The following is a 15,330-nucleotide window of genomic DNA, read 5'->3' as shown; positions in this document are numbered from 1 at the left end:
CAAAGGCCGTGATTGGTTCGCCGGACCGACGGACCAATCACAGCCATGGAGGGTGATTTAAACTAACGGTGACTGCACTGCAGACGCCATTCCGGTCTGGAATTACGTGCAGTGCGGTCACCGTACCTATCTGCCGTGATATACTGACCTGATCCTTGCAAAATACTTACCTGATCACCTGATCACTGCTTGTAGCGTGCTGGATGCTTCCTGGATCTGACTTCTTGTAACTTCCTGCTGCTGCTGCAGTGTGATAGAGTTATAGATAGATAGATAGAGAGAGATAGAGAGAGATAGAGAGAGATAGAGAGAGATAGTGACAGAGTGTGCTATATTTTGTGTCTGCTACCCCCCCTTTTTGGGGGTGCAGGTTTTTTTTTTATATATATAACTGTCAGTGCTGCTGCTGCAGTGTCATAGAGTGATAGATAGTGATAGATAGTGAGAGATAGAGAGATAGAGAGAGATAGTGATAGAGAGTGCTATATTTTGTGTCTGCTACCCCCCCTTTTTGGGGGTGCAGGTTTTTTTTTATATATATAACTGTCAGTGCTGCTGCTGCAGTGTCATAGAGTGATAGATAGTGAGAGATAGAGAGATAGAGAGAGATAGTGACAGAGAGTGATAGAGAGTGCTATATTTTGTGTCTGCTACCCCCCCTTTTTGGGGGTGCAGGTTTTTTTTTTATATATATAACTGTCAGTGCTGCTGCTGCAGTGTCATAGAGTGATAGATAGTGATAGATAGTGAGAGATAGAGAGATAGAGAGAGATAGTGACAGAGAGTGATAGAGAGTGCTATATTTTGTGTCTGCTACCCCCCCTTTTGTGCTGATCAGTATATCTGTGCTGATCAGCAACTTTTTGGGGGTGCAGGGTTTTTTTTTTATATATACCTGTCAGTTGCTGCCAGTTGCACTGTCAGTTGCACCAAAGGTTGTGCACCTGCTGCCCCTCACTGGTAATCAGTGTCGCATCACTGATCACCTTTTTTTTTTTTTTGAGGGTGCTGTGGGGTCTTTTTTTAATTTTTTTTTTTACACACACTGTGATTTTGTGGGTGTCCTGTGGCCACTGTGCGCTGATCAGTGACGTACATCACTGATCAGCTTTTTCGGCACAGGGTTGATCTATTTTTTTTTTTTTTATCAAATTCCTGTTGCCTTTGAGCGCTGTTCAGTGACGGACGTTACTGACTAACATCTGTGCTCAATTTTTGGCGCAGGACCTTTTTTTTTTTTTTTTTTAACCCCTTCAATTTTTTTTTTTTTTATTGGGATCAAATTCCTGTATAAAGTATTTTTTTTTTCTGCACTACATACACACTACACACTACATACCCCCCGTGTTGAAATAAAGCTTGTACCCCCCCTACACTATACACGTGTTGAAACATTTCACTACCAGAAACACAAAAATAAAAATGGCATCCCAAATGTCATCCCAGTCATCCAGAAGAATGTATTCAGCGGAGGAGGCATATGCCATGCTTGCCTCTGACTCTGACACAGCCAGTGATGCAAGCGGGGAATTTGAAGGATTCATCTTAAGCTCCTCTTCCTCCTCTAGTGATGAGGGACCCCCTCAAAGACGCCCCCGTAGAGCAGCTGAGACCCCCCCCAATAATTGATCTCGTATGGACCCCACCACCAGACAATTTTGAGCCCCAGGTTCCTGAGTTTTTGGCCATTCAAGGAATCCAATTTGATTCCACAGGTCTCAGAGAAATTGACTTTTTCAAATTATTTTTCTCTGATGATTTTATAAATTTAATGGTGGACCAAACTAATTTATATGCCCAGCAGTTTATTGCTCAAAACCCCACGTCATCATTTGCTAGGTGGACCCCTGTAGATGCAGTAGAGATGATGACGTTTTGGGGTCTGGTGTTTCATATGGGCATAGTAAAAAAGCCAGAAATTAGGCAATATTGGAGTACAGATGTTCTGTACAGCACCCCACTTTACCGTATGGCCATGACCCGGACTCGTTTTGAGTTAATCCTTAAATTTTTGCATTACAACGATAATGCACAGTGCCCACCCAGAGATGATCCCACCTTTGACCGGCTATTCAAAGTCAGGCCGGTCATTGATCATTTCAGTGCCAAATTTGCAGAGATGTACATCCCAGATAAATTCATTTGCATAGACGAGTCCCTTATACATTTTAAAGGAAGGGTTAAATTCCGCCAGTACCTTCCCAATAAGAGGGCAAGGTATGGCATAAAAATGTATAAGCTGTGTGAAAGCACCTCAGGGTACACCCACAGGTTTAGGGTATATGAAGGGAAGGATTCAAGAATTGAACCGCCAGAATGCCCCCCCTCCCTCGTAGGTGTTAGTGGAAAAATTGTCTGGGATTTAGTGCACCCCTTCCTGGATAAAGGTTATCACCTCTATGTGGATAACTTTTACACCAGCATCCCCCTGTTTAAGGCCCTTGGTTCAAGAGGTACAGCAGCTTGCGGTACTGTGCGCAAGAACCAAAGAGGCCTCCCAAAAACGCACATTGCCCAAGTAATGAGAAGGGGTGAAAGCAGGGCACAATCCACCGAAAATATGTTGTTGGTCAAATATAAGGACAAGAGGGATGTCCTTATACTGACAACAATTCACGGAGACAGTACCACCTCCGTCCCTGTACGAGGTACAAGTACCCACACCTCAAAACCTAATTGTATCCTGGATTACAATAAGTACATGGGCGGAGTGGATCTTTCAGATCAGGTACTGAAGCCGTACAGTGCCCTGCGGAAAACAAAAATCTGGTACAAGAAGCTGGCCGTGTATATCATCCAGATGGCACTGTATAACGCTTACGTGCTATTCCGTTCTACCAGCCAGAGGGGGACATTTATGCACTTTCAAGAGGAAGTCATAAAGAGCCTAATATTTGGGAACCAGCAGGCAGAGGGCCCCAGTACTTCTAGTACTGGCCCCCGTATTGTACCAGGGCAGCATTTTCCTGATGAAATCCCCTCCACTGGAAAAAAGGGCAGGACACAAAAAAGGTGCAAAGTTTGTTATAAAAAGGGAATAAGAAAGCAAACTATTTTCCAGTGTGACACTTGCCCCGACAAACCCGGCCTATGTATAAAGGAGTGTTTTAAAATATACCACACATCTATGGATTATTAGGTTCATCATTTCACCGTGCTTCGGGGGTCTTGCTAATGCCACATAGCACCCACCAAAATTCCACCAGAATCTGAGCTGCAAAATACAAAAATCACTCCTTCACTTCTGAGTCCTGCCATGCACCCAAATGGTATTTTGTGGTCACATATGAGGCATTGCCGTACTCGGGAGAAATTGGGGCACAGATTTTGGGGTGCTTTGTCTCCTTCATTCCTTGTGAAAATGAAAAATTTTGAGCCAGAACTGCATTTTTGTGTAAAAAAATTTAATTTTTCATTTGCACAGCCCAGTTGTATCAAAATTGGTGAAACCCCTGGGGGTTTGAAATGTACACTATACCCCTAGATGAATTCCCTGAGGGGTGTAGTTTGCAAAATGGGGTCACTTGTGGGGGGCTTCCACTGTATTGGTGCTTTGGGGGTCTTGCTAATGCGACATAGCACCCACCAAAATTCCACCAGAATCTGAGCTGCAAAATACAAAAATCACTCCTTCCCTTCTGAGTCCTGCCATGCACCCAATTGGTATTTTTTGGTCACATGTGAGGCATTGCCGTACTCGGGAGAAATTGGGGCACAGATTTTGGGGTGCTTTGTCTCCTTCATTCCTTGTGAAAATGAAAAATTTTGAGCCAGAACTGCATTTTTGTGTAAAAAAATGTAATTTTTCATTTGCACAGCCCAGTTGTATCAAAATTGGTGAAACCCCTGGGGGTTTGAAATGTACACTATACCCCTAGATGAATTCCCTGAGGGGTGTAGTTTGCAAAATGGGGTCACTTGTGGGGGGCTTTCACTGTATTGGTGCTTTGGGGGTCTTGCTAATGCGACATAGCACCCACCAAAATTCCACCAGAATCTGAGCTGCAAAATCCAAAAATCACTCCTTCCCTTCTGAGTCCTGCCATGCACCCAAATGGTATTTTTTGGTCACATGTGAGGCATTGCCATACTCGGGAGAAATTGGGGCACAGATTTTGGGGTGCTTTGTCTCCTTCATTCCTTGTGAAAATGAAAAATTTTGAGCCAGAACTGCATTTTTGTGTAAAAAATGTAATATTTCATTTTCACAGCCCAGTTGTATCAAAATTGGTGAAACCCCTGGGGGTTTGAAATGTACACTATACCCCTAGATGAATTCCCTGAGGGGTGTAGTTTGCAAAATGGGGTCACTTGTGGGGGGCTTCCACTGTATTGGTGCTTTGGGGGTCTTGCTAATGCGACATAGCACCCACCAAAATTCCACCAGAATCTGAGCTGCAAAATACAAAAATCACTCCTTCCCTTCTGAGTCCTGCCATGCACCCAAATGGTATTTTTTGGTCACATGTGAGGCATTGCCGTACTCGGGAGAAATTGGGGCACAGATTTTGGGGTGCTTTGTCTCCTTCATTTCTTGTGAAAATGAAAAATTTTGAGCCAGAACTGCATTTTTGTGTAAAAAATGTAATTTTTCATTTTCACTGCCCAGTTGTACCACAATTGGTGAAACCCCTGGGGGTTTGAAATGTACATTATACCCCTAGATGAATTCCCTGAGGGGTGTAGTTTGCAAAATGGGGTCACTTGTGGGGGGCTTCCACTGTATTGGTGCTTCGGGGGTCTTGCTAATGCGACATAGCACCCACCAAAATTCCACCAGAATCTGAGCTGCAAAATCCAAAAATCACTCCTTCCCTTCTGAGTCCTGCCATGCACCCAAATGGTATTTTTTGGTCACATGTGAGGCATTGCCATACTCGGGAGAAATTGGGGCACAGATTTTGGGGTGCTTTGTCTCCTTCATTCCTTGTGAAAATGAAAAATTTTGAGCCAGAACTGCATTTTTGTGTAAAAAAATTTAATTTTTCATTTGCACAGCCCAGTTGTATCAAAATTGGTGAAACCCCTGGGGGTTTTTGAAATGTACACTATACCCCTAGATGAATTCCCTGAGGGGTGTAGTTTGCAAAATGGGGTCACTTGTGGGGGGCTTCCACTGTATTGGTGCTTTGGGGGTCTTGCTAATGCGACATAGCACCCACCAAAATTCCACCAGAATCTGAGCTGCAAAATACAAAAATCACTCCTTCCCTTCTGAGTCCTGCCATGCACCCAAATGGTATTTTTTGGTCACATGTGAGGCATTGCCGTACTCGGGAGAAATTGGGGCACAGATTTTGTGGTGCTTTGTCTCCTTCATTCCTTGTGAAAATGAAAAATTTTGAGCCAGAACTGCATTTTTGTGTAAAAAATTTAATTTTTCATTTTCACTGCCCAGTTGTACCACAATTGGTGAAACCCCGGGGGGTTTGAAATGTACATTATACCCCTAGATGAATTCCCTGAGGGGTGTAGTTTGCAAAATGGGGTCACTTGTGGGGGGCTTCCACTGTATTGGTGCTTCGGGGGTCTTGCTAATGCGACATAGCACCCACCAAAATTCCACCAGAATCTGAGCTGCAAAATCCAAAAATCACTCCTTCCCTTCTGAGTCCTGCCATGCACCCAAATGGTATTTTTTGGTCACATGTGAGGCATTGCCATACTCGGGAGAAATTGGGGCACAGATTTTGGGGTGCTTTGTCTCCTTCATTCCTTGTGAAAATGAAAAATTTTGAGCCAGAACTGCATTTTTGTGTAAAAAAATTTAATTTTTCATTTGCACAGCCCAGTTGTATCAAAATTGGTGAAACCCCTGGGGGTTTGAAATGTACACTATACCCCTAGATGAATTCCCTGAGGGGTGTAGTTTGCAAAATGGGGTCACTTGTGGGGGGCTTCCACTGTATTGGTGCTTTTGGGGTCTTGCTAATGCGACATAGCACCCACCAAAATTCCACCAGAATCTGAGCTGCAAAATACAAAAATCACTCCTTCCCTTCTGAGTCCTGCCATGCACCCAAATGGTATTTTTTGGTCACATGTGAGGCATTGCCGTACTCGGGAGAAATTGGGGCACAGATTTTGGGGTGCTTTGTCTCCTTCATTTCTTGTGAAAATGAAAAATTTTGAGCCAGAACTGCATTTTTGTGTAAAAAATGTAATTTTTCATTTTCACTGCCCAGTTGTACCACAATTGGTGAAACCCCTGGGGGTTTGAAATGTACATTATACCCCTAGATGAATTCCCTGAGGGGTGTAGTTTGCAAAATGGGGTCACTTGTGGGGGGCTTCCACTGTATTGGTGCTTCGGGGGTCTTGCTAATGCGACATAGCACCCACCAAAATTCCACCAGAATCTGAGCTGCAAAATCCAAAAATCACTCCTTCCCTTCTGAGTCCTGCCATGCACCCAAATGGTATTTTTTGGTCACATGTGAGGCATTGCCATACTCGGGAGAAATTGGGGCACAGATTTTGGGGTGCTTTGTCTCCTTCATTCCTTGTGAAAATGAAAAATTTTGAGCCAGAACTGCATTTTTGTGTAAAAAAATTTAATTTTTCGGTACTTGTTTCCTATCTGGGCGCCCGTCGCGGGCATCGCGGGTACATTTATGTATGGCCGCGACGCGACCGACGCGATGCCCGCGATTTCCCATTGAAACCAATGTTAAACTTGGAAATCGTGTCGGTCGCGTCGCGGCCGGCCATAAATGTACCCGCGATGCCCGCGACGCGATGCTCCCGATTTCCCATAGGAATCAATGTTAAAAGCCACGATGGACCCGATTTTACTGTTAAATGCCTCAATCCACCTGATTTGGCCATAGGAATCAATGTTAAATGGGCCACAGAGTCCATTAACCCTTAAATGTCCCCCCCAATTTTTGACGCCACCCCACGATCGACGCCAACCCGAAGCGTGGCGAGCGCAGCGAGCCCGCGAGGGGCGGCGGTACGCGTCCTCCGACCTTTTCATGCCCTACTATCCACTAGGGCGTGGTGTGAGAATATAATAGTGTGGCGAGCGCAGCGAGCCACCGAGCCCGAAGCGTGGCGAGCGCAGCGAGCCCCGCGAGGGGACGCGGATACCTTCACAGTTATGCGCGTCCCCTCGCGGGCTTCACAGTGAAGGTATCCGCGTCCCCTCGCGGGGCTCGCTGCGCTCGCCACGCTTCGGGCTCGGTGGCTCGCTGCGCTCGCCACACTATTATATTCTCACACCACGCCCTAGTGGATAGTAGGGCATGAAAAGGTCGGAGGACGCGTACCGCCGCCCCTCGCGGGCTCGCTGCGCTCGCCACGCTTCGGGTTGGCGTCGATCGTGGGGTGGCGTCAAAAATTGGGGGGGACATTTAAGGGTTAATTTGCCCTATTTGGACCCAAATCGGGTCCTTTGAGGCATTTAACAGTAAAATCGCGGTCAATCAGGATTTTTAACATTGTTCCCTATGGGAAAATCGCGGTCATCGCGGTCATCGCGGGCATCGCGGCCATCCCAATTTACCCGCGATGACCGCGATTTTTACCCCCGATGACCGCGATTTTGATCGTGGGCGCCCAGATAGGAAACAAGTACCAATTTTTCATTTGCACAGCCCAGTTGTATCAAAATTGGTGAAACCCCTGGGGGTTTGAAATGTACACTATACCCCTAGATGAATTCCCTGAGGGGTGTAGTTTGCAAAATGGGGTCACTTGTGGGGGGCTTCCACTGTATTGGTGCTTTGGGGGTCTTGCTAATGCGACATAGCACCCACCAAAATTCCACCAGAATCTGAGCTGCAAAATACAAAAATCACTCCTTCCCTTATGAGTCCTGCCATGCACCCAAATGGTATTTTTTGGTCACATGTGAGGCATTGCCGTACTCGGGAGAAATTGGGGTACAGATTTTGGGGTGCTTTGTCTCCTTCATTTCTTGTGAAAATGAAAAATTTTGAGCCAGAACTGCATTTTTGTGTAAAAAATGTAATTTTTCATTTTCACTGCCCAGTTGTACCACAATTGGTGAAACCCCTGGGGGTTTGAAATGTACATTATACCCCTAGATGAATTCCCTGAGGGGTGTAGTTTGCAAAATGGGGTCACTTGTGGGGGGGTTCCTAACTTTTAGCATCTTATGGTGCCTAGAAACCTACATGGTGCCTAAAAAATAATCTCATAAAAAGGAGGCTCCAAAATCAAGTAGGTGCTCCTTCTATTATGAAGCCTGTGGTTTGGTCAACGTGCACACTAGGGCCACATATAGGATATTTATGAAAACAAAAGAATTGTGGGAATCAATTTTTAGTCACATTTCTCTAGTAAAATCTACTGTGTTCCTTAGAAAAATGTATTAAAATTGCAAATCTGCAAAAAAAATGAAATTTTGAAATTTCACCTACACTTTGTTTTAATTCCTGTGAAACACCTAAAGGGTTAACAAACTTCCAAAATGCTGTTTTGAATACTGTGAGGGGTGCAGTTTTTGAAATGGCATCATTTATGGGGGTGTCTCACATACAAGTCCCTCAAAGTCACATCAGAACTGAACTGGTCCCTAAAAAAATCAGTGTTTGAAATTTTCTTGAAAATTTGAGAATTTGCTATTCATATTGTAAGCCTCCTAGTGTCCAAAAAAATTAAAAGGAGGTTGAAATAATGATGGCAACATAAAGTAGACATATGGTCTATGTTAGTTATTAACTATTTTGAGTGGTATGATTATTTGTCTCACAAGCAGAAAATTTAACATTTTGAAAATTGCAAAATTTTCCATTTTTTTACGACATTTTGGTATTTTTCACAAAAAAACACAGACTGTATCGACGAAAATTTACCACTAACTTGAAGTACAATGTGTCACGAGAAAACAATCTCAAAATCACTGGGATAAGTAAAAGCAAAAAAAAGTTATCCCCACTTAAGTGATACCTGTCAGATTTGAAAAAAAAGGGCTCTGTCAGGAAGGCAAAAACTGGCTGCGGCGGGAAGGGGTTAAAGATGGTAAATATTACTAGATGGTAAATTTACTAAAGCTTCTTAAAATGCCCATAGCAACCGATCAGATTATGTGAACATTCAGCAAAACATTTAAAGGACACAAGAAATTGCTTTCAGTTTCCATTAAACAAAATAACATGGCAATAGTGTAATAAGTCAGTGTTCTGCACATTTATCACAGGGAATATAATATAACTCTTTCCAATTGCCAGCTATATTGTCTGCCTATATATCATTCTTGAGGTTTTTAAACCAAATGTAAGCCCATTACACTAAGCGAGGACATGTTATATAGTTGTAATGTGTGATTTACTTAATTCTGTCAGCTCTCGGAGACATGATTGATTAAAAGAACACATTTTCACAATGCCATTTCAAATCAGAATGAACACTTAAAGGGCTGTCAGATCTGTTAATACAAGACTGCTTTCCAGTCTAGAACTTATTACTTTCCCTAACCCTCATCAAATAAGCCTGACACTTGATTGAGTTGTTGATCAGTAGTGTAAATTAAAGAACACATTATGGGCCTAAAGCCCCGTACACACGGGGGAGATATATTGCTCAGCCATATATTGCTAGCAATATATGGCTGAGCAATATATTGCTCAGTTTTTCCTTTTCATCAGCGACCAGAGATGGTCGCTGATGAAAGGGAACCTCTGCCGGCGGTGCCGCAGAGGTAATCAGCTGGTCGCAGAAGCAAGCTCCTGCGACCAGCGATAAGAACGGGGCTGAAAACGGGAGCGCGCACCCGGCGATTTATCGCTGCTGCGCACTCCCATCACTGGCAATATGGTCTTTCCGTTGATTTATCCAATAGTTCTCAGGAAACAAATCAAAGAAAACCACCAATTAGATACAGACTCAATGAAGAATTATTTAAATTCTGCTATTTGGAGTGAAGTAGGAGGGCATAGATGGGCGTACCCTATCACAGTGTGACTGGCACTGTATGTGCACGTAGCGGGTACTTGTCCTGTTGGTGAATCCTCTACGGCCTCCTTCTTGACTCCCAGTGTTGTGTGTACCGTGAAAATAAAAAGTGAACAACAATGTGTGACTCTATTTACTGATAATCAAATCTTTAAAGTGTATTTGTGGAAACAGAATCCTGTAGGTGCACCTCACTTCACTTGTAACAAGAGAGGGCCACACATATAAAGGTTTCTTTCTCTAAATAATATATCCAATATATATGTGAAGAGAATAGTAGGCGTACCCCACTCACGGTTAGTATGAAGAATTCTAAGCCCGTAGCGGGTTCTTTGCCTTTTAGTGTTCTTTTCAGATATTTGTGATATTCAGGATTTCTCCATCCAGAGTGTTTATAAAAAATACAAATAAAAAACCAATGTTTAGTCTCGTCACAACTCCCTATATGTCTATTATAGACCCATAAGGTAGTGAATTTTCTACCAGGGGAATGTGGTGATCTCAATGTACTTCCGTACCGGCACTCACACTGGGTGGTGCTTTTTACAAGTGCGTAAAGGTATCTTTTAGGTGCTCATAAATCCGTGAATCTTTATCCTTCACCAAGTGATACAAAATTGTACCCCGTAGTGGTGGGATGATCTGAACAATGATGGTAGCGTACCCCAACTTACGGTTGAGTAAGTCTTTATACTCCTATAGCGTTTTCTTTAGCTCTGTACCACTGGTCATTTATTGGGAATTATTCTTCCAGATGTATAGACGGTATGTACAGAGTAAAAAGAAAAAAGATGTGTATCTCAGAATCCTATCCCAAAACATGGGATTTTTTCAACAATTTCAGGACAGACTTTGTTCCTCCATAAAAAATTACTTATTTTCATTTTAAAAATCCTCTGTCCCCATGACAGTAGGATACCACAGTTAAAAATCGACAGTTTGTAAGACCAACAGCGGTCAGACACAAAATATATAACCAAATCCAGAAAAAAAAAACAAATAAATTAAAAAATTTGAAAAAAATGAAAAATGATAGAAAATCTTATACATACAGCCAATGTTGGGCATAAAGGTGTGATGGCTGCTCACTCTCCACACTGGCTGTCGACGCGTTTCGGTGTAAAACACCTTTTTCAAGACATCTCCCTCCTACTTCATTCCAAATAGCAGAATTTAAATTATTCTTCATTGAGTCTGTATCTAATTGGTGGTTTTCTTTGATTTGTTTCCTGAGAACTATTGGATAAATCAACGGAAAGACTGAACAAAGTTCTGACGGTCTGAAAAACATATGGACTGGTTGTGCCTTAGAAAGTTTGGAAAGTCCATTCTTGTATTTTCTTGCTATTGTTTTTGGTTATTTGGTGATAACTGGGGATTAGTACGAACCAAAGGAAGCATTGCGCCAAGGAAAGGTCATATCCTATATCTGTTTTTACTCACTGGCATTATGGTCGCCTGCAACCATATTTCCAACGATTTCAGCCCCTATCATGATTGGAAGGAAGCGGCTGTGTAATTCCGTGTCAATTAAGCTCAAATGCAACAAGAGGTGTCTGTAGGAGATACTGTAGGCAGCAGTGACGTAAGTTGTACCAATTGCCCGGAGGCAAGGTAAATATTGGTGCCCCCCAAATAGCTCGATCAGTAATGTGTCTGCCTCCAGTAAGAAGGGTCATGGGTTCTAATATGGTGTGTGACACTTGCAAAAATTATGTTAGGAGGGGGAGTCAGCCACAGAAGCCCTGTCTCACCTCTCTTGTTTTATTTCCACAGGTGTGAGACCACGCCCACTCCTGGAGGCCCTGCCCCCACCTGGTGGCCATGCACCCTTTATTTTCCAGAGACCGGCATCCCTGAATAATCCTGAAAATCCTGGTAAGATTGAGCCGCTCTGAAGTGTGTAACATATCAACCATGTCTCTAAATATTGCTTCTTAATTGCATCACAAACGCAGTGAAACCCCGCTCACTGTGCGGGACAGATGTGGAACTGCTACTTTAACCACACAGTAATACGGGGTCCATTTATCAATGAGTTTTATTGATGAAAAATATAAATGTATCATTAAAAAATGCCAGTTAGAAGCCGATTGTTTGGAGCACCATTTATCATGCGCAGCATGTTTTACAACTCATTGCTTATGATGAATCTCATTGATAAATGGGCCCCTTAGTTGTAGATATGAAAAAAGTTGCAATTAAAGCGCAAGGGGTCTTGACATGAGAAAAACACACAGCCAATGCACACACTTGGTATACAAAATTGGACTTAATGGCACACAGATGTAAAACATACAGTAGACCCTCAGCAAAATTCTGATGGATGCAGGTAAGTATTTTTACATTACCTAACCTAACCCTAACCTTACCCACCCCTCCCTCAGCCGAACAGTAAACCTCCCCCAACATAGTCGCAGCTCAGCATCTGCAGTGCAGTGTGGGACGGCAGAGTTTGCTGGACCGCTGCATCTGTGACTAACAGAATTATATTGTATATGTTGGCAAAGATAATCTCCGCAAGATAGTTTTATTAATAGCCGATCTCAGTTTACTCAACATGATTTATATATTCCAAGAAACACTAGAGCCAGTTTAAATTCATGAGGACTTCCCCAGGCTTCTGCATTGTGATAGTGAACTTTACTAGTGAATGAGGGACTAAATCTCCGAGTGTATTAATGACCTGTCATATGGGTGAAGGTCAATATTGCTCATAATGTAGCTGAAGTAGTAATTCAAGACACAAAAATAAGACATGACCAAAATGAAATTAAAATGTTCCATTCTACTACGGTTCTTAGCTTTAAATTGAAGAACAATTTTTCTATTATTTTTTTTCCAATCTGATATTACTGTAGATACAATTTAATTTCATATTGCGTTAACTCAGAGGTTCTCCACCGCAACCCTTAAAGCCCCGTACACACGGGGGAGATATATTGCTCAGCAATATATTGCTAGCAATATATGGCTCAGCAATATATTGCTCTGTGTCTCCTGTTCATCAGCAACCAGAGATGGTCGCTGATGAAAAAGAAACTGCCGGGGGGAGCCCGGCAGTGGTAATCAGCTGGTCGCAGGAGCATGTTCGTGCGACCAGTGATCACCACAGGGGCAAAAACGGGAGCGCGCACCCGGCGATATATCGCCGGTGCACACTCCTATCGTGTGCAATATGGTCGCTCAGCGACCATATCTCCCGTGATACTACACAAAATCGCCCCCGTGTGTACGTACCTTGAGGCTGGTTTCACACACTCCGGCTCCTGCCGGATGGTGAAATCCCGCACGGCCAGGGAGCCGTGCCGCACACACTAGTTTATCATGGAGGGGATGGCCACAGCCCGGCAGCCGTCCCTTCCAGTGGCGGGATCCGGCTGCAACCGTGCGGCTGGGTCGTGGCCGTCCCGTGTGAATGGACACAATAGTGTCCATTCACAACTAATGTGTGCGGCACGGCTCCCTGGCCGTGCGGGATTTCACCGTCCGGCAGGAGCCGGAGTGTGTGAAACCGGCCTCAGTCTTCCTAGCAGGTCTTGCTGTGAGGAGAATTATGCCTGAGGAATCAGGTGGGATAATTACCGATGCAGCAAAATAGATGAATTCACCTGTTTATGATTAAAGACATCCACAAAACATTATCTGTGGGTGGTGTACAAGGATTGGAGTTGGGAATCCCTGTTTTAGAGATTAGAAATTACTTCTTTACATGCAATTTGCAGTTGTTTTTCTGATAATTGTTTTCCCATCAATTAGGAGCAAACATAATGAACAGCAATTTGTCTTTTGCTACAGAATTTAAAGCTGTGATGTTTTAAAGATGAAACTTATTGAAAACCACACAAAAAAAGATCATTTATTGTCAATTTGTGACAGATAAAGTAGACTTCTGCCTTACATTTTCCAGGCTGTGTTTGAGAAAAGGTGAAGAACAAAGATGCTATGGAAGTCCTGGGTGGGCGGCGGAATCTAAGATTTCAACATGAACTCCATCATGACCAACAATTGACAGGTAGTGGTCCTCATCTGATTTTCACAGCTTTGCAGGTCATCTAAACACCGCCTGCATGAAGGTTCGCCCGCACGTAACCGATTGGATATTTTGCATAAACATCCATTTGCAGCTTGCGTGCGGGGCAGAAATCATTTCATGGTCACTCTCTGGTGTCTTAGATCTGCGGTGCACCTGTATGGGAAGAGGACGGGCTGCCCCCTCCCCCACAACCGCATCACGGTGGCATGGGAACACCCAGAGTTTCCTGGGGCGCTACCACTCACCGCTGCCCTTTGCCCCCACTGCTCCAACACTCACACAAAGCGGCTGCACATGCGCATAACAGTTTATGCACATGCGCAGTTGCTAAACATCGCTCCCCTATGCAAACGCGCAGGGGAGCGAAGCGATCAGAATCAGGGACATTGTCTCAGGGACCTTCTGGAATCTCCGGGTAAAAAAATAATCCAAATATAGAAAAAGAACAAATCTACCAGGGAAACGAGGAGACACACTATTCTGTGGTGCAATTATACTTATCTACTTTGCTGACAATAGAGTTGTCCAATTTGTTATGGCTGCTATGGAGTTGATACAAAGATATGTTTGAGCTTAGCTACTGAACTTTGTGTTTTCCCCTAAGCATGGCACCGTCAACCAATTGCAGTCTCCCGCTCTTACTTTGCATTCAAAAACAGAGAACACACATTTTCAAGATTCACGAGTCACCGAAGAGCTGGAAAATCAAGAGCAATTGGCAATAGAAAGTGCAGTGAGGCCAGTATGTAGCTCCTGAGTGATTCAGAACATGGCAGGGTTTCAGCAGCGGTGTAAAGTGGGAAGTATACTCAGTTATCTACCACTGTGGTTATACTTAATGGAGCAGAGCCGGCCCTAGGCATAGGCAAACTAGGCAATTGCCTAGGGCATTTGGAATGCCTAGGGGCACCAGCCGTTTCTGCTGATTAAAATGATATGCAGCATGCCTATATTCTGTGTGTGAGTGTGGCTGTATCTGCATATGAAATAGTGTATGGTACTTATTTCCTAGCACGGCGCCTGCGTTTTTGATTGTATTGATCGGGTCGGAAAAATCGCGTCGATCGCATCGCATGCCAACCAAATCGCATGCGATGCGATCGACCCAATTTTACATTGATTTCAATGTAAACAGCCCCAAAAAACCCCATTTTAATAGCAAACCCTCCCGATGGGTGAAATGGCCCTCCATTGTTAACGCCACCCCACTATTGACACCAACCCGAAGAGTGGCGAGTGCAGCGAGCCCGCGAGGGGCGGCGGTACGCATTCTCCGACCTTTTCATACCCCCACAATCCACGTCGGTGTGGAGTCGATTTCATAAAGTGTGGCGAGCACAGCGAGCCACCGAGCCCGAAGCGTGGCGAGCGCC

General features: G+C 43.9%; 1 long non-coding RNA gene across 1 annotated transcript in view; it reads left to right on the top strand.

The window, feature by feature from the left end:
- Positions 1–15,330, top strand: part of LOC146036693 (uncharacterized) — a 94,743-nt gene that overhangs the window by 18,211 nt on the left and 61,202 nt on the right. The window contains exons 2-3 of the long non-coding RNA XR_014460931.1: positions 11,698–11,799; positions 13,832–13,936. This is a non-coding gene — a long non-coding RNA (uncharacterized LOC146036693). The remainder of the gene's footprint in view (positions 1–11,697; positions 11,800–13,831; positions 13,937–15,330) is intronic.

Source organism: Crinia signifera, chromosome 9 (genome assembly GCF_055691185.1).
Source record: "Crinia signifera chromosome 9, ASM5569118v1, whole genome shotgun sequence".
Classification (NCBI taxonomy): domain Eukaryota; kingdom Metazoa; phylum Chordata; class Amphibia; order Anura; family Myobatrachidae; genus Crinia; species Crinia signifera.
Note: the sequence above shows the minus strand (reverse complement) of the source record. Positions and strands in the feature narration are given on the sequence as shown.